The sequence below is a fragment of the Triturus cristatus genome, chromosome 6 (assembly GCF_964204655.1).
Source record: "Triturus cristatus chromosome 6, aTriCri1.1, whole genome shotgun sequence".
Classification (NCBI taxonomy): Eukaryota; Metazoa; Chordata; class Amphibia; order Caudata; family Salamandridae; genus Triturus; species Triturus cristatus.
In genome coordinates, this window is record NC_140589.1 from 1,924,359,111 (window position 1) to 1,924,382,411 (window position 23,301).

General features: G+C 49.3%; 1 protein-coding gene across 1 annotated transcript in view; it reads left to right on the plus strand.

The window, feature by feature from the left end:
• The window catches only part of LOC146822492 (uncharacterized), a 65,109-nt gene extending 43,899 nt beyond the window's left edge, over positions 1–21,210 (plus strand). Inside the window, exon 3 of the mRNA XM_085613603.1 lies at positions 20,989–21,210. The gene's annotated coding sequence lies outside the window, so the exon portion shown is untranslated. The remainder of the gene's footprint in view (positions 1–20,988) is intronic.
• Positions 21,211–23,301: the final 2,091 nt, after the last annotated feature.

Here is a 23,301-nt window from a genome sequence, read left to right on the forward strand (position 1 = left end):
AAATGACCACAACAACTGGTATTTATTACTTCAATATACATTAAAAATGACTATTACCTGCCACCAAAGCTTTTCTTCTAACTTTGGGGGCCTGTAATAGTCTGAATTGTCACACATGCAGCAGTGTGTTGGTTAGTAATTGTGTTGTTGCTATCATTGGCAGCGTGGCATTTGTAATGTGCTGTGCATGCTGCAGTGGTCTCCTGACGAGAGCCCTGGCACTTCTTCCAGGATTGATTACAGGGTAGGATCTGGAGATGCAACGGGCTGGGCTGAAACTATAACATATTTACCTAGGACGTTTTCTGATAATTTTCCAGTTCTGATGGCTTGGACCGTCTCCAACTATGTGGGGATAAATAGAATGTAGCGACTGCACTCACCTGAGCTGTCAGACCCAGTCTTTACACAGAATACCTCCAAACAATTTTAGCCCACCCCCCAGTAAACTAGATCTCGGTTGCCTCTGTGGCAACACAGTACGAAGCCTTTAAACCCATTATTAGGGATGAATGCAGAACTAGAGTCACCGGATATTAAGATCTCTGAGAGATTGTATGTCCTGCCCAGAGCAAGCGATATCACTAGAGTGAGACTATGCGAGTACTTCAGCTCAACCAACATTAGCTATATTAAACCTAAAAAGGCAGGATTCCTGTGGCGCAGGGCAATGAAGTTAAATTCCTAGATCAGCATACTACTGCCCGATGGTGCGGCGAGGGCAGGGGGCACCCGTGCTGTACACTGCCCGGTATGTTCGACCACCTTTGGTGGCTTCAGACATAGTTGCGATAGAATCCGGCGATGCCGCATATAGACTACAAGACTTTAGAGACTTTTATACAGAATTTTACACTGTATCGGCGGATATTCCAGCCCAGGGTATACATACGTATCTGGATAGGGCAACCATGACATGGCTTGATCTGTCCAAAGAGAGCCACAGTGCACCCCATCACTGCCCAAGAGATTAGGTCTGCAATAAAATCATGAGAAATGGTTCCGCTCCAGGTGGTGACGGGCTCCCAGTGGAGTTTTATAAAGAATACGCATCACAACTTTCCTCAGTTCTACTAGAAATGTACAATGAGGCGTGAGCGAGTTACGCGACTCCCAAACATGTGGGAAGCCATTGTGATTACATTACTAAAACCTAATGAGCCACCACATAGGTGTGATCACCAGCCCTCCCATTACCACAAACACATTTTGACAATTAAATACTTGCTAGCATTTTTGCGGACAGGTTACTTCCCCTTTTGCTTGTCTTGTCCTACCAGAACAGTCTGGTTTCATTCCGGGGTGATCAACCGCAGATAACCAGAGCACACTTTCATGGTTACTTACCAAGTTGACCCAGATATTGAGGCAGTTGTGGAGTTTTTAGTCTCAGCCAAAGATTTTGATTCCGTAGAATGGCCCTTTTGATTCACACTAATAGAAAGGATGGGAGTGGGCAACGCTGGGCTCAAATGGATCCCTCTACTATACACCACCCTGAGGGCAAGAATGAATGTCCGCAATGTATTGTCTGCTCCAATATCGATACATAGGAGCACGAGGCGAGGCTGTCCTCTCTCTTCTATCCTTTTGGCCTTCGCTGTAGAGGAACTTGCCAGCCTTCTTCCACCATCACAGAGGCCTACAGTTATCGTTCTCTCGATGGATGCACACAATATTCTGCTATTGCTCAAGGATCCTGAAATAACTATATTAGGGGAATGGTGTGGATTAAACACTAATTGGTCTAAGTCAGCAATGATGTCCCTAACCAGGTGAACACCTAACCCTGAGATGCAGGTACCGCTGAGGCGGCGATTAGAAACCTCGATGATACCCGTGAGTTGGGTGTCATTGGGATTTGTCCATATTAAATAGTGAAAACTATTGAAAGTGCCTGACCAAAGTACTAAACAGATAGATGGATCAAAGTGCAGATATCGGGAGTGGGAGAAGTGCCTTCTGAAGATGGTGTTTTTGTACCTATTTCAGAATATCCAGATGCCGCTAAATGAAGCTGGATCTCAATATTCTCAGTTGATAAAAATCAGTGCGGGGAGGTAGACAGCCCTGAATTGTGTGGTATAATAGCCATACAAGCATGGGGAGTTCAAGCTCCCAACTTTGAAGTATATCACCTTACATCCAGGCACAGTTTGGCCATCACTGCGTCCACAATACTAGACAACCACCAAACCGTGGCATTGAAGTGGAATTAGCGGCCTCCGGTTCCACTGAGTACTGGTCTTGGCAGAAGGTCAGGCATCCATGTGGTGCCGTCCATACAGTAAGATGCACCTGTTGGGCATGGAGTAGGCTGGATAAACTGGTGGGGCAAGAAAGGCCATATTCACTAAACTTTCCTCTGCTTCATAACCGTAGATGAGAATTAACTAGCCTTCAGGTGATTAGACAGCTGGGTAGTAGAAAAACTGGTGACATTGGGGGACACCTACAATAATAACACATTTATCGTGCTCTCAGAATACTTGCAATGTGATACTATCACAGCTATGGTTATTCTGACATGCTGCCAACTTCGATGCTGTACAACAGAGTTACTCCCAGAAATGCCTGGTGATTCATTAGTTTGGTCATTGCGATCCCTGGCCCCGTAAACCTGATTACACAAATGTACAGTTGTAGTTTGGCTAAACTGCAAGAGGTGATTTACACATCAAGACAACATGGGAACTAGAAGCGGGCAATGAGATTGCATAAGTGAAGTGAATAGAATACTGCTAACAGATTAAAGATATTTCACCCAGAGGCACACCTAGACTAATACACCTAAAATATATACATAGAGCAATTTACCAGCGGCTAGCACGCTAGCCGTAGACACCACTTGTTAGAGATGTGCAACAAATGCAGATTTCTTGCAGATGGCCTGGCAGTGTCCACAGATATATGCATGTTGGCGGCAATCAAGACTATTCTCTCTGTCAAGCTTGTCACCTCCCCCATGGTGGCCCTGCTTGGATATGTAAAGGAAGTCCCCAAGTCATCCCAGAAGCTTACTGCCATTGCGAGCAATCCGGAGTCTTCGGATGCTTATTGCCTGAGGCTTCCAGCCCTAGAGATATTCAGGGGCCTTTACAAAGTTACCTGGCAGCCTCGGCTGAGCGGCACTAGATCTGTACATGTAACATTAGCCTGAGTTGTAGGTAGATGTACGCTTCTGTTGTTTGCCTGTATGTGTAATGTTACTCTGATTATCAGAGATATGATCCCTCTTACTGTTAAACTGACCAAATACTTGTAAATTGTGTGAGTTGAGATGATACACTTTGTTTTTTTTTTCTCTGCCATTGGAAACCTGTGTCATGTTCCAGATGTTGTCGCATAATTTTGAACTTTTCGCCTTATTAAATATGAAAAGAAAAAGCATGAAAAAACTATTCTCCTGAACAAGAGGTACACAACATCTGTCATTTCCAGATCTCATGAGAAGTTGCAACTATTGATAAACCGGAAAGGGTACTCTGCTTGTGAACAATATTGGGAGGATGCTTCTACTGTTCCAGACTTGGTCCGTCAGGTTTTCAGACAAACCCAGATGAACCAAGAGAGGGGTATAGAGTCATTCCTGCCCCTGTATTATGACGCTTGAGAATATGATGGTGAATGCCTCAGAGACTCGGGGTGGGGGCAGTTTTAGTTCTTACCCGCTGTGTCAGAACTTCCTAAAGTGTGCTTCCCCATTTGTTAAGGGCCACACTCGTTTCCAGCGTGTCTTTTGTCAGCATTCCTGTAAGATTTGGGGCCTGACTATTGCCGCTCTTCTGAGATTACTTGGTGTCCATGTCTTCTTCTTCCCAGTTGACCTTGCAGGAAGCGATGCAGAGTCTTTATCTGTGCAGCTATTCAAGATGGCTGTTGTTTATGTTTTTACCTTCGTATTAGCCCATTCAAAGATGGCAATGGAGAGTATGGTGGTAAAGCATCCTGTCTGGGGAGTATTTTAGCAGTCAAGGCTTGAAGGAAGCTAAAGACAGAAGCGGGCAATGGCGGACCAGGTAACCGCACTTCCCTGCTATGATTATATCCACAGGTAGTCCAAAACAGTGTGCACATACAACTCCGGCACCCGCCATAGTTTGGTGCCAATGGCCAAGCAGAGAAAAGACTAAGACAAAGGTGGAGTGGAGCACTCACCAGATGAAATTTCTCAATAAATCCCGTATTCTTGTTTAGTTGTGTCAGTAAATCCTTTATTCTCAATGTCATCCGACAATAAAAAGATCCAGCCTTTCGTTCATTTGGAAATGAACTTCTTCAGGGCTGTAAATTAGAATATATAAAACACATAAATATATATACAAACATATAATTTCACTCCACATAGGACATTTGTTAAGACAAGGCTTGAAGGAAGGTGTGCCGCAACTATTTCGGATTTCTTTCATTGGCTACTTCTCCCTTGCCGTGCCAGCCTTGTCTTCTCCTTCCAGTTCCTGGTTCATCGTCATCATTTCAACTTTATTTCAATTTTCAAGATCATAAAAGTTGAACATACATAAATCCATCATTATAAAATGCATACAAATGTGAAGACTATTGACATTTTTGGAGAGCTTTGAGAATAGTTGCTCCCACTCTGGGACTTCTAGTACACTGGGGCTACTCAAGACCCTACTTCAGGACAGCAAAACATACATTACACAAATTCATTCAAATAAACCATTTCAATGTTTAAAAACCGTATTAAAAAAGAAAATTATTTCGATCATAGAGGGGAGGAGCCTAGCGCGCAACCAAGATGGCCGCGTAGGTGCGAGGCTCCCGAGGACCTCCGCGACCTCCTATGACTATCCTGAACATATCCTGTCCCAGATGAGGGGACTGTGTTGGTGAGCCTGAGCTGAGTTGGCACCCGTTTTCCGCTTCCAAATCGGACCTCGGACACCGGCTTTAGCACCGATTGAGGTTTGCGGCCTCCTCCTAGCCGAACCCCGGATTTGCGCTGTGGGGCGATCCAGTGACAAAGTGAACAACAGCGGCGGGCAGGGCTTGGTGGCTCGCGTACCCCGCACTTTCGCTTTCGCTTTCGCACCCCCCTTGCTGTCTCTGCGAGGTTGGGTCGCGGGGCTTTGTGTGTTGGTGTGGCCTCGCCGGGGGACCCTGCCTGCCCGCCGGCTGTGGTCCGCCCGCAGATCTGGGGTGGCACCCCCCCGGAGCCCGTGGACCGGCTTGCCTGCCCTTCACGACGTGGCTGGTGCGACCGGGAGACTGGGACCATGGCCACGAAACAAGATGGTGACCGGGCAAAGATAAAATCGACCCGGCGTGGCGCAGTCCAACAGCATGGATCGATATACCCTCCAGAAGGGATCTCCCGAGGTGCCACGCAGGTCCCCTGAGGGCCCTACCGATGCCCCCGATCTGCCCACGGATCTGACTCTGCGGGATGTCATGGGCGCCATCGCCGAGATGAAGGCCTCGGTGGGCCAGCGTTTTGATACACTGGCGCAGAAGATCGACTCGGTCCTCGTGGATGTTGGCCTGGTAAGGGCCGATCTCTCCAAGACCAACGACCGAGTCGACTCTTTGGCCCACACCGCATCGGGCCTTACGACAGATGTGGCGGCCCTACAAACGGAGGTGCGCCGGCTTGCTCGGGCGAGTGCGCTGATGGATCGCCGCCTGGAGGACTCTGAGAGTCGGGCCCGGAGGAACAACATCCGTATCATCGGGGTGCCTGAGGGACGTGAGGAGGCGGCGGCGGACCTTTTCGTGGAAGACCTGATTGTTACCCATCTCCAGCCACGGGGGCTGAGTAAATTCTTTGCTGTGGAGAGGGCCCACAGGGTTCCCGGGGGAAGGCCTAAGGTCGAAGCCGCTCCGAGACCTCTCATTGCCCGGATTTTTAATTTTCGGGACAGAGACGCTATCCTGCAATCCTCCAGACTACAGGGACCGATTAGACTTGACAATATGGACATTAATTTTTATCCTGATTTCACCCCTGCGGTCCAGAAGCAGAGACTGAGCTTCCTCGGTGTCAAACGCCGTCTTCGGGACCTAAACCTCAAATACGCCATGCTTTTCCCAGCTAAGCTGCGAGTGGAGGTGGATGGTCGCACGCACTTTTTTGATCGTCCCGAAGCGGCCGGGGACTGGCTGGATACTCTTGTCTGGGGATCGGGGTGGCGGGGGGGGAGCGGCCGGGGGAGAGGGCTCGCCGGATCAAGACTGAGGGACTAATATTAGGCCTCGCTCGGGACAAAAATGATGCCACTTTTGACCATACGTCGGTTCGCTTAAGTTCCCCTCCTATGGAGGTTGAGTGGGGTCTCTTGGGGGTTCTCCCTCCTCCTCTGGGGGTCTAGTTAGTTTAACTATCTATGGGGCGACAGGCACACTGCACGTTGGGGGGGCTGTCTGGGCTCATGCAGGGGTGCAGGGAGGGGGGAGTTCTGTTGGGGTGGGTGGGCAGGGATGGGGTGTTGTTCGTTATTATCACAAGGCAACCCTTTTTTTGTGTTGGTTCTACTGTGCTCTCAGGGGGACGAATGATGGTTTCTGTGTATGATGGGGGGTAGGGAATTAACTTTGTTGTCTTGGAACGTTAATGGACTGGGGGACAGGATCAAACGAGGTGTGGTCCTGCAGTATCTGAAGCGACTCTCGCCCGATGTAGTCTTTCTGCAGGAGACACACCTTATTGGCAATTCCTTCTGTGCCATGAATCGGCGTGGCTACCGCCTCGTGGCCCACTCGGGCTTCACGTCAGGCTCAAGGGGTGTGGGTATCATGGTAAAGAACTCGCTCCCGTTAGAAATTGATGAGGTGCTCCACGATGATAGGGGACGTTACACTGTCTTGGTGGGGAGAATGGAGGGCAAAGTGGTAGTCTTTGTGTCAGTGTACGTCCCACCGGGGTTGCAGTCGACCACCTTTGCAGACCTGGGGCGCCTCCTCCTTGGCCTTCCGGGGGGGCTTCTGGTGGTGGGGGGGGATTTCAACGCGGTGGTTTCTGGGACTGTGGATCGTCACCCCCTAGGGACCTCCCCCGGGCACAGGCGTGGCTATCCGGCCTCTTGGATACACTGGGATTGGTGGACTGCTGGCGCTTAAAACATCCCACGCAGCTGCAGTACACTTTCCACTCGGGGGCCCATGGTAGTCTCTCACGGCTTGATTATGTCCTTGTCCCGGCGGCCTATGTCGGGAGGGTGGGGGAGGTGCGCCATTTGGCACGGGGTATCTCGGACCACTCCCCGCTTCTGTTACATTTCGATGTCTTTCCGAGGGGTGAGAGCAGGGTGGTCCCAATCAATTCCTGGTACCTGCGCGACCCCACCATTCGCGCTGACTTGATTAAATCCCTCCAGCGCTATTTTGATGAGAATGTGGGGTCAGTGCCTTCGGCTATCTCCCTGTGGGAGGCCTTCAAAACAGTACTCAGAGGGGAGGCCCTATCCCTTATTTCCCACGCCCGGAGGTGCGAGCGGGAGGAGGTGACCCGGGTGGAGGCTGAAATAGCTGAGTTGGAGGGTAATCTAGAAGATGGGGTGACGGATGCTGCACTACATGTCCTCCAGCTCAAACAAGCGGCTTATAGGGCCCTCGTTACGGAGGCGGCCAGGGGCCTTAGTAGAGAGCAGCAGGGGCGACTGTATGATGTGGGTGATAAGGCTGGTAAATTGATAGCGTGGTTGGATAAAAAGGAGAGAGCGAATCGTGTGGTCCAGCTGATTGAGAAAACGAATGGTGTGTGTGTAACTGAGCCAGAAGAAATTGTCTCCTGTTTCGCGGATTATTTCCGCGAGGTGTATTCCCCGGTCTCTTCTTGCTCTGAAGAGGATTCCCGTGCCCTGCTCAGGGATATCGCGCTGCCTTCCCTTTCCGGGGAGGACAGGGTGTCGCTGGACGCCGCTCCCACCTCCGACGAAATCGCCCTCGCCATACGCTCGGTCGCTTCTGGCAAGGCCGTGGCCCCGAATGGTATCCCTATCGAGTTGTATAAGCTGCGACCGGATACATTGGCGCCTCACCTCCGCGCAATGTTCCTGGCGGCCCACTCGCTGGGCTCCCTCCCGCTTGACCAGCGTCTGGCTACAATCGTGGTGATCCACAAGGAAGGGAGACCTCGGGACCGGGTTACTTCTTATCGGCCTATCTCACTACTGAATGCGGAGCCCAAAATTCTCGCCAAGGTACTGGCCAATCGGCTGGTCGGTGTGGTGGGAGATCTGGTTCATCAGGACCAGTCTGGCTTTATTCCCCATCGCAACACAGCCCTTAACCTGCGGCGTTTGCATGGGGTGCTCGCGCGCGTCCCATTTATACGGGAACCGGCCATTTTGGCGTCCTTGGACGCCACCATGGCGTTTGACACGCTTGAGTGGCCATATATCTGGGCGATGCTTGCGAAGTTTGGATTTGGCCCAGGATTCATCAGTTGGGTCAAATTGTTGTATTCGGGCCCATTGGCGCAGGTGGTCGTGAACGGGAGAGTATCGGCCCCGTTTGAGCTGGGCCGGGGCACGCGACAGGGCTGCCCCTTGTCGCCGCTTCTTTTTGCGCTTGCCTTGGAGCCCCTGGCGGAGTGGCTGCGGTGGGAGCCTTCCATCCGTGGTCTCTGTTGGACCCCCGAGTATGAGGACCGCGTATCCCTATACGCTGATGACATCCTTCTGTACCTAGCCTCCCCACGTAAATCACTTATAGTGCTGGTTGATGTTTTACATTCATTTGGTCGTAACTCCGGTCTCGTCATCAACTGGGCTAAATCGTGCGTGTATGTTCTCTCTGGGGAGGCTCCTATTCTCCCGCGGGGCTGTCCGATCCAGATCGCCCCGCAGGGATTTCGGTACCTGGGTGTCTTCATTACTCTGGACCCGGAGGCCCGGTATGAACGGAACCTGCTTCCCCCCCTCCAGCGCCTGCGGGTAGATGTCGCACGCTGGCGGCGCCTGCCGCTTTCGCCGCTCGGCCGGGCGGCATTGTTCAAGATGATGTCTCTGCCGCGTTTCCTGTACGCTTTGCAGAACACTATGGACTTAGTCCCGGCGCGCTACTTCCGTGAGGTGGAGAGTCTGCAACGCCGCCTGTTCTGGGACGGGAGGCCACGTATTGCCCTGGCGAAGCTGACGCTCCCATGGTATGACGGGGGGATTGCCCTCCCGGATATTAAACGGTACTATTGGGCCTCCCAGCTCGCTGCAATTAACCATGGCCTATACGGGCCCGCCTTAAACCCGGCATTCGAAATGGACAAGATGCTCCTGCCAGGTGGCGACTACAATCGAGCGCTCTATTCTAGCGCGCCCGACGCTCGTCTGACGGGCCCCACGCGTGTCATGGTGCAAGTCTGGCACGCGGCCAATGCAGCTATGGGGTGGAAGGACCGTTTGACCCGGGCGTCACCACTATACGCGTCTGAGCGGTTAGGTTCCCTGTGGACCTCTAAGGGCTTTGAGAAGTGGGACATAATAGCTATCAGTAAAGTGGGGGATCTCTGGACGAGGGGAGGATTTAAAACGTTCGATATGCTGCAGACGGAATTTCAGTTGCAGGGCAGTGAATACTTTCGGTATTTGCAGGTCCGTCATGCGCTGGGCTCCGTCTTCTCGGACGTTGCCTCCAACCCGGAATATTCCCCCCTGGAGGATAGAATGCTGGATGGGCACGTCCCGGACAGCACGATCTCACTGATATACAAAAAGCTGATAAACGACCGCTCGGGCCTGTTGACTGCCCTTCGTGCGGCTTGGGTTGCCGACGGGCTGGAGTTGGACGACGAGGACTGGACCTCCGCGGTGGCCTCCCCGAAGGAGGTGGCCATACCGGCTCGCCTTCGCTTCGTCCAGCTCAAGATACTCCACCGGGTCTACATGACGGGGCCAAAGCTTCTGCGTATGGGCTATGCCGGAGATGGGTTGTGTAAGCGTGGGTGTGGTGCTTTGGGGACCTTTCTGCATATTTTATGGGAGTGCCCGGAGGTGGAAGGGTTCTGGCGTGGTGTACATGAGGTGCTGCGACTGGTTACGCATGTGGCGCTGTTGCCTGAAGCGAGGAGATGCCTGTTGAATGTGTGGGAACCGACTGATTACTCGGCGCCGCAGACGTGGTGGGTGACTCTGGGATATATGATAGCCAAGCGTGATATTGCTCAACTGTGGGGATCCCAGAGGCCCCCGACGGTCTCGGCCTGGAAAGAAAACATGGACTGGTGCATGTTTCGAGAAAAGGTGGTGTATGTGGCGAGGGGAAAGCCTGCGACATGGGTGAAAGTATGGGGCCCCTGGAACGCCTACCGCGGGGGTATCTGTGCGCCGCCGCTGCTGCCTGATCCCTCGCCAGCCCCATCCCCTTAGCCGACTCATTCCCCCGCTGCCGGGCATTGGGTTCCCCCAGTCCTCGCTCTGTTCTCTTCCCCCTCTTTAGACTTCTGTGGATAGTTGGGATCCCCCCTCTAGGGGAGCACGTGCTGCTATTTTCGATTGTGGGTTGCCTTGTGGGTGTGGTTTTCTTGTTGTTCTTAATTTAAAATGAAACCGCATAATGGGGTCTGGATGATGTGGCTTTTGACGTTCTTACCTACTGAGAAATGCTCCTCCGTAACACCACGTGTTTCATAAATGTATGTCGTATGTTTCTATCATTGCTAGCGGCCGGCCGGAAGGTTGTAGGCCCATACTTGTATACTCTTAAGACTTGTAATAAACGGTTTCAAAAAAAAAAAAAAAAAAAAAAGAAAATTAAAAACTTTTCGAACCTATTCTCATTTAGGCCTTGCCAGAGTTCACTCTGCACTATCTCCCTTCTCCGAGGAGAGGACTGCAACAATAATATCCAGGTCTTGGGCCCTAGTTCCTTCTTTACAAACATTCGCTTTAAGTAAACACAGAAAGTGCAAGGATGCAATAGGCAGTGAAGTGCAATCACAGTTTAAAACCTATTCCAAGTAAGGTACTCTGACCTAACGAAACACAATCACTACCAAAGAGGCCCATATTAGTGTAGGATTGCAGGTTAACACAGCTCAACCCAGCAAGGGTCTCTGTACATTATGATCCCCCGGTTGCTCAGGTTCACAACCACCCGTAGGACTAACGGGGCGCCGTCGCTCCTCCAGGGTCCAACGCGAGGACCTCCCTGTGGATATTTGGCTTCAGCACCCTGACTGTGCTCGTGCAGAGGGTACCCTTCTGTACCTTACAGCCTCTGGATCGCCCTGTAACTCCGCCACAGCTCTGGGTGTGGCCACCGTCACAGCCAGGGCCCCCCACCAAGGTAGACCTCTTCACCTCCTTTTGGCAGATTCCAGGGCCCCTCCCAAGTCCAGCAAAATAAGCCTATGCCCACTCTGGGCGGTGCGCCCCATCCTCTTTCAAACTCCCAGTGGACTTGGCATGCAGCATGCCAATGCCTGATGGACCAAACCCCCCCTGTTCCTCGAATCTGCGCCTGGCACTGTGAACTCTGCTGCATGAGGAATCCCCGGCAACCTCTGACCGAGCCCCTCGCCACACTCCAAGTGGGGTTATCTCTGCTCATCGTAACACCCATGCCTACCATAGGTTGCCTAACTTACGCCCAAAGTATTTCATTACTGTCCGCAGTGCCCTACTACCCGGGTAAGTAGAATCATGCCTCCCCGGTGTCCGACCTAACTGTTGGGAGGGGAGACACCCCCCCAGTCCGTGCCGCAGCTTCTACAGCCAGCTGAACCAGCGCATGCTTGGGACCCCCAACCAACTTATCTCAGTGGAGTGCCGCAGCTTCTCCAGCAAGCAGTTCTAGCGCATGCCTGGGCCCCTCAACCAAATAAGTCAGTGGTGGAAACCCATGCCTCCATTTCTAGAATTTCGCCCGTCACGTCAATCCCAGCCCGCACGGACAGACCTTTGATCCTGGCAAAATAAAGAAATGCTTGGTTGCTAACACCCTTTATTGAAAACTGCACACCAGTATAAACAACTACTCCAGCGGGAGAGGTATATGTACCTCTTTCCCCCACCCCCTCCTGCCCGGATGTGACGTGGACGTGGGGGACCCACAAGGGTCCCAAACACTGGGAGGCTAACTCGTCGTGTGCCATCCTGTGGCACTAAGGTGGGGCTGCCCTCTTGGGAGGGCCCCCTGTGAGGGCCCAGGGCAGCCCTGCATTAAGTTCAACTGTGGATAAGATCTCGTAGAGTTCTGTAGAGACCACGTCTGCTGAGGGATTGGCCACTGCCAAGAATCCCGAGGTCCTGGAGTCCAGGTTTCTAAGGGCCGGTAGGTGTTTTTCTTTGACCCTGGAACCCAAAATCACTTGTCGTCTCCACCCATACGTCTTGAAGTGTCGAGCTCGCACTCGGGCTTCAGGGAGCTGTATCTGATGTGAGTTTGGCTGAAAATGTATCCCACTCTTTTGCCCATAAGTGACAACTAGAACTTCTGTTTTGTTTGTGTGATTTAGTTTGTGGTCTCCATGGGTCACATTCATCACTTGGTTCCTCAGCGCCCGACCTCCGGCCTCTTCTGTGGCATGTTAACTCTCTATGAACATGTCTAAGGCCCTAACACCTCTACAGCAGTGGCGTCACACAGGCCCCCACAGCCCCCTCAGCACTGTATTCTAGCCTGAGAGTTGCGGATTAAATTTGGAGCGGGGCCCCTCCATGTACCTTGCAGGGGGGTCCCCACAATTGTTCGCCCGGCCTCTTAATAAATTACATAGTGCGCACGGCACGCAGGCCACAAATAGAAGACGAGGTCATACATACACACGCACACACACAGACACAGGTGTAAAAGAATCACACCTGTGTCTGTCTGTGTGTGTGCGTGTGTATGTATGACCTCGTCTTCTATTTGTGACATCACTCGGTGTTTGCCTCAGACCTACGGTGACGCAGCTTCCTGGATTTGGCAGGACAGCCCTGTAAAGCACTTCAACACCTGTTCAAGGGTAGTAAGCGCTATATAAATGCAATTACAAATTTATGAGTCTGAACTCAACTTACAGTGCCTGCAAATGTGTCTCAATGGACTATGGTGGGAAAGAAGGGCGAAGGAAAGAAAAAGGGAAAGAGAAATAGAGCGAGGAAGGGGGTGTAAATGAGAAAGTGGTGAAAGAAAAGGAACAGAAAGAGAAGGGAAGAGGGAAACAAAAACAAAGAAGGGGAAATCGAAGTAAGGGAAAGAGAGGATAGTAAAGATGGGATGAAGAAAGTGAAGTGAAAGGGTAATGAGAAAGAGATGGGACAGGTGTGATGGCAAGAAAGGAGGGAAGACAGAAAAAGAGCAAGAAAGAACGCAAGACAGAAAAAGAAATAATCTGAATGAGAGCAACAGAGAAAGTAAACGAAGCACATATGTAAATAAAGAGAAAGTCGGAAACAAATAAAGAAAAGTAGCATAGAAAGAGGATGCCAGGAGAGAAAAAGTAAAGGAACTGAGCTCTAGGTGATGAAATAGACAAATGGAAGTGAGGGGAAAAGCACAGATAGAGACAGTGTAGAGGACAAAGGGAGAGGGGAGGAAAGAGTCAACAATAGGCTTAGGAAAAACCAACCATTCTGAGAGCACCTACAGTCCAGATCCTTCACCTTGTATATCAGTTAGAAGGCCTTAAGTCTAGCTACAACTGTTAACATATCACTACATCTTTGGGAACACATAGTCTCAGGTGAAGGATCTTGACTGGAGGTGCTCTCAGAATGGTTGGTTTTTCCTAAGCCTATTGTTGACTGGACATTACGTGCTCTTGGCCATAGTACTTAGTGTGTACATCTTATCTTAAGCAACATTTCAGCACTCCTTGTTTTGGAATATCTTCTACTCTATTTAAAGGTATTTTCTGGATTCCTGGTATGAATGGCTCCAAACTAAATGGCCAAGAATGAGTTCTGGTGTTGGAATGTGCAGAAGGGTTCAGGTTTGTGCATAGACTGTGATGAGTTTTCAACTTCCAGAGAAAATATAGAGAGAACATGAGCTGAGAGAAATCTCTTAAAGGCAGACTTTTTGAGGAGGCCCTCTGCTTTTGATTGCAGTGGCTCAGTTTATTTGGTGATTCATAATTCCAGTCATGGGTAAAACATGGCTTGTTGAACATAGATGAGATGTACTTGCAAGTTGTTGGATTCCGTATTGCATTTCAGGTTCTCAATTTGACCAATCTTTTTACTTCTTACCACCGAAATATGAGTGTCTTCCTGGTCGAGGACCACACTGCTTTTTCTCTTATCTGTCTTGTATCAAGACCCTGCTGGACTATTGGGTGAAAGAAAGCTTGAAAAAGCAGCTACCTATGTTATATGAAATCTCTTTATTAATGTAATAACTGCACTTTCACAATTGCTTTATTAACCTTCCTGCTTCCTCAAATTTGCTCGACAATGCACCATTTGTCCTCCCTCTTTTCAAAATTTTCTTGGGGGGAGAACCCCCCGAGCCCCCGTTAGGTTGTTCAGGCTTAGCTGGCTACGCTCGCTCATTGCGGTGCAGTATGCCAATCATTTAACGCCCCACCTCTTTCAAATGTCACCAGCTGACCCTGTTATGCACTATGCATCATTTCAATCAACAGTTGCAAGAGACTGGCTAAGAAATTTCGTAAAAACTTTGAGGGGGTTGAATTTACTTATGAGAAATGACTTCTGGGTATTTTCTTTATGAAATGATAAGGTTCTTCTCATTTTATGTAAAGTTGATGTGCTCAGTGTTCTTCTGAGCAACATCAAAATCTTAAAAAGGTGCGGTATTAGTATGTGCCAAAAGTTTTTAAAAGCTCCTGCCCACGCTCTCCTTCAACGTCATGAATCTGGTGCATGCGTTGTTTGTAAGGGGGAAGCTGGCACGGAGTAGGGTGTGTGTGTAATGCATCAGTGAGTGACTGCGAGTATGAAGCGTCCTGTTGCATGGAGGAGAATGTAAAAAATGACACAGATGCTAGAACGTGCATATTCTCGTCCCTTTCTCACCCAGTCAAACCACCTGGCGTACCCATGAAGTGGACACAGGTGAGAGTCTACATGTCAAAAATAAAATCTACAGGCAGGCTGACCATATCAGAGATTGCATCAGGACAGAGGGCCAAAGGTTGCTGGAGTTGGGAGTGATTGAGCCCTCAGATAGCTCATGAGCTAGCCCAGTAGTCCTAGTACCCCATAGCTCACACCAAGGGTGGAAAAAGAGAGATGAGGTTTTGTGTAGACTACATGGGACTCAACGCAGTCACTAGGACTGATGCTCACCCATTTCCTAGGGCAGATGAGCTTATTGACACTTTGGCCTCAGCCAAGTTCTTAAGTACATTTGACCTTACTGCTGGCTATTGGCAAGTCAGATTAGCTGAGGATGCCAAACCAAAAACAGCATTTTCAACCCTTATTGGGCATTATCAATTTATTGTAATGCCCTTTGGTTTGAATAATGCACCTGCCACATTCCAAAGGCTGGTGAATAAAGTTCTCACAGGTCTGGAAGCCTATAGTGCAGCATATCTAGATGATATAGCTGTCTTTAGCTCCACCTTGGAGGATCACCTGGTCCACCTGAAGAAAGTTTTGAAGGCTGTGCAGAAAGCATGTCTCGCTATCAAGGCCACCAAGTGCCAGATAGGGTAGAATAAGGTAGTGTACCTGGGCCACCTTCTAGGTGGAGGCCATGTTCAACCATTGCAGAGCAAAATCCAGACCATCATGGACTGGGTTGCTCCCACTACCCAGACTAAGGTCAGAGCTTTCTTGGGCCTGACTGGGTATTACAGGAGATTTGTAAAATGATATGGGTCCATAGTGATTCCCTTGAATGATATTACATCAAAGAAAATGGCCAAGAAAGTTCAATGGACAGCTAGTGGTCAGAAGGCATTTGATGATCCCAAGCAGGCCATGTGCACTGCTCCCATTCTGAAGAGTCCTGAGTACTCCAAACAATGTATTGTCCAAACAGATGCGTCTGAATTGAGGGTAGGGGCTGTGTTGTTGCAACATAATGCAGAGGGCCAGGATTAGCAAGTAGCTTTTATCAGCAGAAGGTTGACCTCCAGATAGAAACGTTGGTCAGCTATTGAGAGGGAAGTCTTTGCTGTGGTCTGGGCCCTGAAGAAGTTGAGGCCATACTTGTTTGGCACTCACTTCATTGTTCAAACAGACCATAAGCCCCTCTTGTGGCTAAAACAGATGAAGGGTGAAAACCCTAAACTTTTGAGGAGGTCCATTTCACCCATGGGCTAAAGCATGCATTATGTCACCCATGGGAGACTATTCAAAATGGCACTACAGGCCTGCTATTGCAGCCTGTGTAAGCTGGTGCTAGCACCACTTACAAAAGAAAGTTTCCTTTATCTAGGGTCACTGCACTTAAAACTTATAAGTCACCCCTATGGCAGGCCTTTGCAATCCTGAGGGCAGGGTGCTTGGTTCTAAGTGAGATGGTGCCCCTACATGAGCAGGACACCCCTACAGCCTACGGAGTCCATTGTCCCGGGTTGTCAGTGAAGCACCCATATACTAGAGGGGCACCGCGTAATTACGCAATGACCATCTCAAAAACATGTTTGTATCAAACATGTTGGAATCATAGCCCACACCATAAACGGTGTGGGAGGTATGATTCCAAGTACTGGAAGAGCCCTCCGTTAAACTCTCAGTATTCCAGGTACTAGTCTGCTTGACCAGGACAGCACAAAACGGTTGCTACTGACCAGAGTCACAATTCTGCCCTCCTGCTGCTGAGCCAAGCTTGAGCAGGGGAAGGCATAAAAATAGGCATCCGGTCACAGGGAGGTGTGACCACCTCCCAGATAGGATTTAGTGTATTGGGGTAGGGTGGATGCGCTTGCCAGCGCCACTCAGTCTGCATGAGGGACACATTTGGTGTCCCCATGCATATTCCAGTTCAAACCAGTCCTGGGAGCTATGGCTCCCGCTCTGGCGCAAAACTGGACAAAGGACATGGGAGTAACCTCCCCAAAGTCCAGACCCTCTCCTGGGAGGGTCACCTGAATCGTCCTAACCATTTCCCTAGGTTACTTAAGGGCTTGCCTGGGTGTAAGTCCCCAGATTCGTCGTGGGATAAGATTCAGATCAGACACCACTTCTTCTTCTACTGTCTGGGCACTCTGGACTTCGCTGGACTATGTTTGGGCTCGACTTCGTACCCCTTCCAGTCTACTGCATTGTCTGTGCCTGTGCACCATACAGGAACCTTCCAAGGCCTGTGGGCATCAAAGACACCTGAAGGAATCTCCCTTGAAGTGAAGGAGTCACTTCCCTGCAACCGCAGGCACTGCAAATTAGTTGACCAGTCTGATGATCCTGAACTCCTCCGGACTTCAAAGGGTCTGCAACACAGGTGGTGGTTTTCCACAGCTCCTGAGGCTTGCCCTCTCACCAAGTTTGAGGCCAGTATCCCTCGTGGGGGTTGCAATAACCGAACCCCTGTGCACTGTATTACCTTACAGTTGCAAAGGCTTGATGACTTCCTTCCAAAAAGATCTTCAGGCCCCATGTAGCCCCAACCTCAAGCACCCCTAGTGACCAGAATCTTCAGCCACATCGCATCGTGTGCTCCACAGCATTCATCTTTTGGTGAGCTACTCAAGGTCCTCTCGCGACTCCAGTGCCTCCGGCCTGTGGGTCCATCTGAGGGTCACACTTGTTTCTTTTGGGCTTCCCTGATTGTTCGGGGCCTGCCCTGACTCCCCTGCTTGTGGTGAGTCTCCTGGACCCTGGTGGTCCCAACGTTGCTCTTTCTTCAATTCCTGCATTCTGTGCATTTGCCAAGGCTTGTTGGTGTTTCTGCCAGACACCAACCCCTCAGCACTTGACATCCTTCGTGGGACAGCTCGTGAATGGCTCCAGGTCTTCCTCAGCATCGCCTGGTCCTCACAGCTGCAGAGTCAAGTTCCTTGTCACCTATCCTGCAACACCCGACATCGGAAGGCATTCGTCTTCCAAGTCACCCCTGAGTGACATAGACTCTGTCCCCTCTCCTTGTTGGTACCTCTCATCTAGAATCCACCTTCGGATTCCACCAGACACTTTTTCCTTCTTCATCAGCAGCACTTTCCTGAAGTCCTCCATGGGTTTGCAGCGGTTTTCGACACCACTTCACACATATGCACCCGGCTTCCCTGGTGTAGGTAACGTGGGTACTATGGTATCCAAGGGTGGGGTGGCTCTCAAACCTTCTGTCTTCATTGGGGTTTCTTCAGGGTCCACTTGGAAGGGTCCTTAATCTTTAAAAATCCAACCGCAACTTACACGTGGAGTTTTACGGAGTATGCAGTCATGTTCCCACACTGCACACGCTCTCCGTGGGGTCCATATCTACTCACCTTGAGTGGTTCCTTGGGTCCCCAGCACTTCTACGTCCCCTCAGCCTCGTCTTGACCCAAGTCATGGTTCTTCTACCACTTTCTTAGTTCATGGTTTGGTCCCCTATGGGTTCCACTGCGTATTCTGTGCTATTTACTGTATTTCTTCGCAAAGTATTGTGTGCATAGTGCATATCTCCAGATAGATGTTTGTATGTGTTAGAGAGTACATATAAAATACATATTTTTATAAATACCTTGTGTGGTTCTTTTTCACTTAATCTATACTATCTATACTAACAGATTGCATTCTGGTAAAACAAGCTGCTTTGCACTCCTTCTGGAGTGAGCCTGAAGGCTGCTCTCCACAGCTACCACTTAGAGAGCTTTCTAAGGTTGTCTAAGACCTCTTAATTCACCATAATGGTTATCGGGACTGGTGCAAGGTGTTGACTTACATAATTGTACATCATATACCAGGCCAGCTTCTCACAGTAATTGACTGAGGAAATGAAGCGTCCTGTTGCATGGAGAAGAATGTAAAAAATGACGGATGCTAGAAAGTGCATGTCCTCGTCCCTTTCTTCACTTCAGGTGGTACAGACTTTATGTCCCTACCTGGTCTGTGTTGTACTGTAGTGGTATTGTTAGTGCTTTCTGTAACCCTTGCAAGGTCTACAGAGTTTTCTCAATTGATAAGAAGCTACTCCCTTTGCATAACTTTATGAGGGCAAAGTACACATCAGCCCTCTTATCCATAGGTCATGGACAGGGAAATAATAGGTTTATGCCATCTGAAGCATAGAATACGACAGGGGCATGCCCTTGCTAACAAAATAACAGAGGGAGGTGCCTCCTTGGCATCTCTGTTAGAATGTAGTTTTTTCAGGTATAGAGATACCATAAATGGATAGTTGGACAGAACATATTTTTACACTTCTGGCAGCCTTTGAAGCCTTGGGTTTCGCATTCGCCCGGATCATAGAAACCAAGCTTGTCCCGGAAGAGCCAATTGGCTTGTTTCAGGTTCACTACTTCAGCGCTCGTGGGGCTCTCACCCCCTACCACCAAAAGACAAAGATGTATTGTGGGAAAGGGGAGAATCTTGCCTTTCCAATCGTACCCTTCTCTAGTAGATCCCTTCTTGGGGATCACCGCAGGAGGGTGATTCCCAAGCAGGGATCCACCACTAGACATCAGGGAGGGGGGAGGGGCCCCTTGGGCAAGGCCCTTTGCTCCCCTCATATCAATTTGGGCATTTTCAGTCTTTCTGCCCCCCCTCCCCCCACCCCGGAGGACCAAAACGCACACTTGACACCAGGGATTTTTTTTAGTATTTACGGTTGTGGGCTGCACTAAATGGGCACTAAAATGCCCCACCCCTCCCAATATTTGTCAGTCTTTCTGCCCCCCCTGGAATGCAGATGGGGGCAATTGCCCCTGATCTGCCCCTCCAGGGGGGGCAGAAAGTCCACTATCCACCAGGGATATATATATTTTGTTTTATTTAAAAAGGGGTGGGGGCTTCACACAATGGGCATGTCAGTGCCCCCATCCTCAACACAAGAGGGACATTCTTTTTGGCGCCTGTGGAAGGCAGGTGGGGGTTATAACCCCCGATCTGTCCACCGGGGGGGGGGCAGAAAGCCCAGTAGACACCAGGAATTATTTTTTTATTGCTTGTGGGTGGGGGCTGCCCTACATGGGCACTATAATGCCCCCACTCCTCCAAAAAATTGCCACAGTCTTTCTGTCTCTCCGGGGTGCAGATGGAGGCAATAGCCCCTGATGGTCTATGTTTAAAGCCGATAGGTTGGCTGTGTGTGAACCTGCATTTTGTTGGCAGTGTGAGTGGACTTGTACATAGCTAGCTGTGTGTATGGGCTAGCGCTTGGCTGGCAGTAAGCACAGACTGTCACTTGGCTAGCAGTCTGCATGGATGGCCCATGTCTGGCTGTGTGTGTGGACTATTACGTGGCTGACAATGTGTGTGGATTGTGGCTTGGCTGGCGAGGTACTTGGATTGTGGCTTGGCTGGCGATGTGCTTGGATGGTGCTTGGCTGGCGGTGTGCATGTATGTCACTTGGTTGGCAGTGTGAGTGGACTTGTATATAGCTAGCAGTGTTATGGACTAGCGCTTGGCTGGCAGTAAGCACAGACTGTCACTTGGCTAGCAGTTTGCATGGATGGCACATGTCTGGCAGTGTGTGTAGACTATTAGTTGGCTGGCGATGTGTGTGGATTGTGGCTTGGCTGGCAAGGTGCTTGGATTGTGGCTTGGCTGGCGATGGTGCTTGGCTGGTGGTGTGCATGGATGGCACTTGGTTGGTGGTGTGTGTGGATGGTGCTTGGCTGCAGTGTGGCTTGCATGGATCCCCCAGAATCCCCTGCCACTTTTTGACACTTTATACTCATGTCCAATCTCATTTCTTTTTTAAACCTATAAACAGTGAACAAATTAATCAGACTGCACGTTATCCATAACACAATCTGAGATACTGCACCAGATTTGCTAGAAGTAATCATTCGTCATCTGACAAAGTGGGCACACTTAAAAATAAGGCATTTCTGTGTTTAGAGTATCACCTGTAGATTACATGCCAGTGAAAAGTAAATGACCATTCATTGTGGGCAGAGAGAAATGTATGTGTCGATAGAGGAGATGGTCCTTGAACTGAATCGTGCCTGATGCCTCTTTGTTTCTTCTTTGATGCCTTCACAGCAGCCATCCCACGCAGACGCACTGGAAATGAGACTGATTCAGGTCTAGTACCTTATATTTGTGGAAGTCAAACTGTAAGAAAGTAGACACGGGTTAAAATAGGTCTCTGTTGTGGGTGGATTTGGGTTTGTGGAGGTGGGTAGGAGCTTTCACTATTTTTCTTTGGTATCTAGTCAACTAATGTTTGGTTTAATTTTGAGCAGCCTATTACAACACCCCAATCTGCATACAGAAGAGATTCGAGCAATCCAGATGTGGTTCTGGAGATGTCAAGATCATTCAAAGGACCATGATGCTTTCTGTGTCTTTGGGGTTGTGCTAGGTTGCTGGAGAGACACCCACAATTGGAGAATAAAAATGCTTTTTAATTAAAATACACACACACACACACAAGAGGTTTCTTTTTTCTAGTTGTTTTCCTTCTAGTGTATTTCAGTGTGTGTGCAAGCGTGTGAGTATGTAGACGTGTGTGAATGTGGCTTTATTTTTTGTACATTAAACCTACATTTTTACATTTGCTTGTTTTTCCAGTAGTGTTCTTTTTATGTTGATGAAATAAACATTCTGCCTGCAAAGCAAATGGTTAAGAAAAGTGTTTATACAGCTAGCTTGAATACAAAGCGAAAAATCCATCTGTTGGAGAAGCACAATTTGCCAGAGCTTTTCCCCTGCCACATGAGTCTCTCCTACTGGGCCTCATGTTGGGCCCACAGCAACTGACATTTTCTCCTTTACTCCCCGTAGGAACACCCACTTATTCCCTTCTCCCTTCTCATGTCCATCAACAGGCAGCCCCAGGCAGTCCAACAGTTGTCTCTATGCATTTTGTCCTTTCAGCTTTCTAACCACAGGAGCCAGCTATCACAGGGAGGTGTAAGCCTAGAGCAGAACCAAGAGTCATGATAGCATCCAGTGGAAGTAATTTTTTAATAAGAAATTGATTTTGTATTTTTGTGTGTGAGTGCATGTCTGTCTCTGTGCAACTACATGTGTGTTGGAACGTGCATGCATGTGTATCTCAAACTCTGCATGCATGTATGAGGAGTGTGTGAGTGTTGTGTCCACTGCCCGCCCTGGTAGATTGCTAGCCCATGCACAGTGGTCCTAATTGTTATCAGCTTGTGGGCATCTATAGGATGACACTTATTGATAATGTGTGATAAAATGCAGGTCTCCACTTAATGGCGTAATATCTGGCAACTCCTGGGCCATCCATGGCATGCTGCAACTCACCCCAATAAAATGGCGTCCGGAGTAGAATGATGATAATTCTTGGCAACTTGATAATTTCATGAGAGAATTCACATTGCCTACCCATGGTAAAATGACGCGCCCTCACATAATGGTAATACTTCTTGGTATCTTGTAGCCATTTATGGAACAAAGTCCACCCGGTAATAAATCCTGTCATGCCATGTTGGTGCATATATGTGGCATGGTGATGGCCCTTGGAGAATGCTGGGCATTCTTGGCATATTTAGAAATGCCAGAGTCTGATCCGTCTGCCATAGAGAATGGAACCAGAGTGTGACTCAGATGGATTGGCAAAGAATGTATGATGGGATACTCCAAACATTTCTATTTTAACCTTGTTAGTATGTCTATTCTATAGAGCCTGTGGGTAAGAATAGGACTATTACTTGCCAAGGAGAATCACCCGTAGGATGCATGACACTGAAAAGTGAACAATCGTGGGCAGAGAGAAAATGTATGTGTTGATGGAGGTGATGTTCCTTTCCCTGGATTGCGCCTGATGCCCTTTTTTTGCTTTTTTGGTTTATTCGCAGAACCCATCCAACGTGGATGCACTGGATTCGAGATTTGTGACTGATTCCAGGTCTCATACCGGATATCTGTGGAAGTCACAGATGCCAGTGTTGCATCCCTCAGTTGACGTTCCACAGATTAGGCCGTGCATTCGTGCTGGGCCCCCATGATCGCAGAGGGTAAGTGATGGGATACACACCCATATGTCTGAGTGTTTCCTCTGTCCTCAGTGCGTGCTCTGGTACAAGTCTCTAGCTGTGGATCCTGTTATCTACCTGAGGCTTTTTTATATTCTGCTTCCCTCAGTTATAAACTTATTTCCTCTACAATACTGAGGAAGCCATGGTTGCTCTACACTCATTCATCCACTAACCCACCTGCTCTCACCAGATTTATGTCATTTCCTTCCACTCCATCCATACACAACGCTTCTTGCCAATCAATGTTTATGTTTATGTAGTTAAGTACTCAATTCATGACGTCATTACTTTTAGGCTTCTGAGATATCCTATGTGGTATTGGCTGGGGGTTAGTGGACTGCCCATG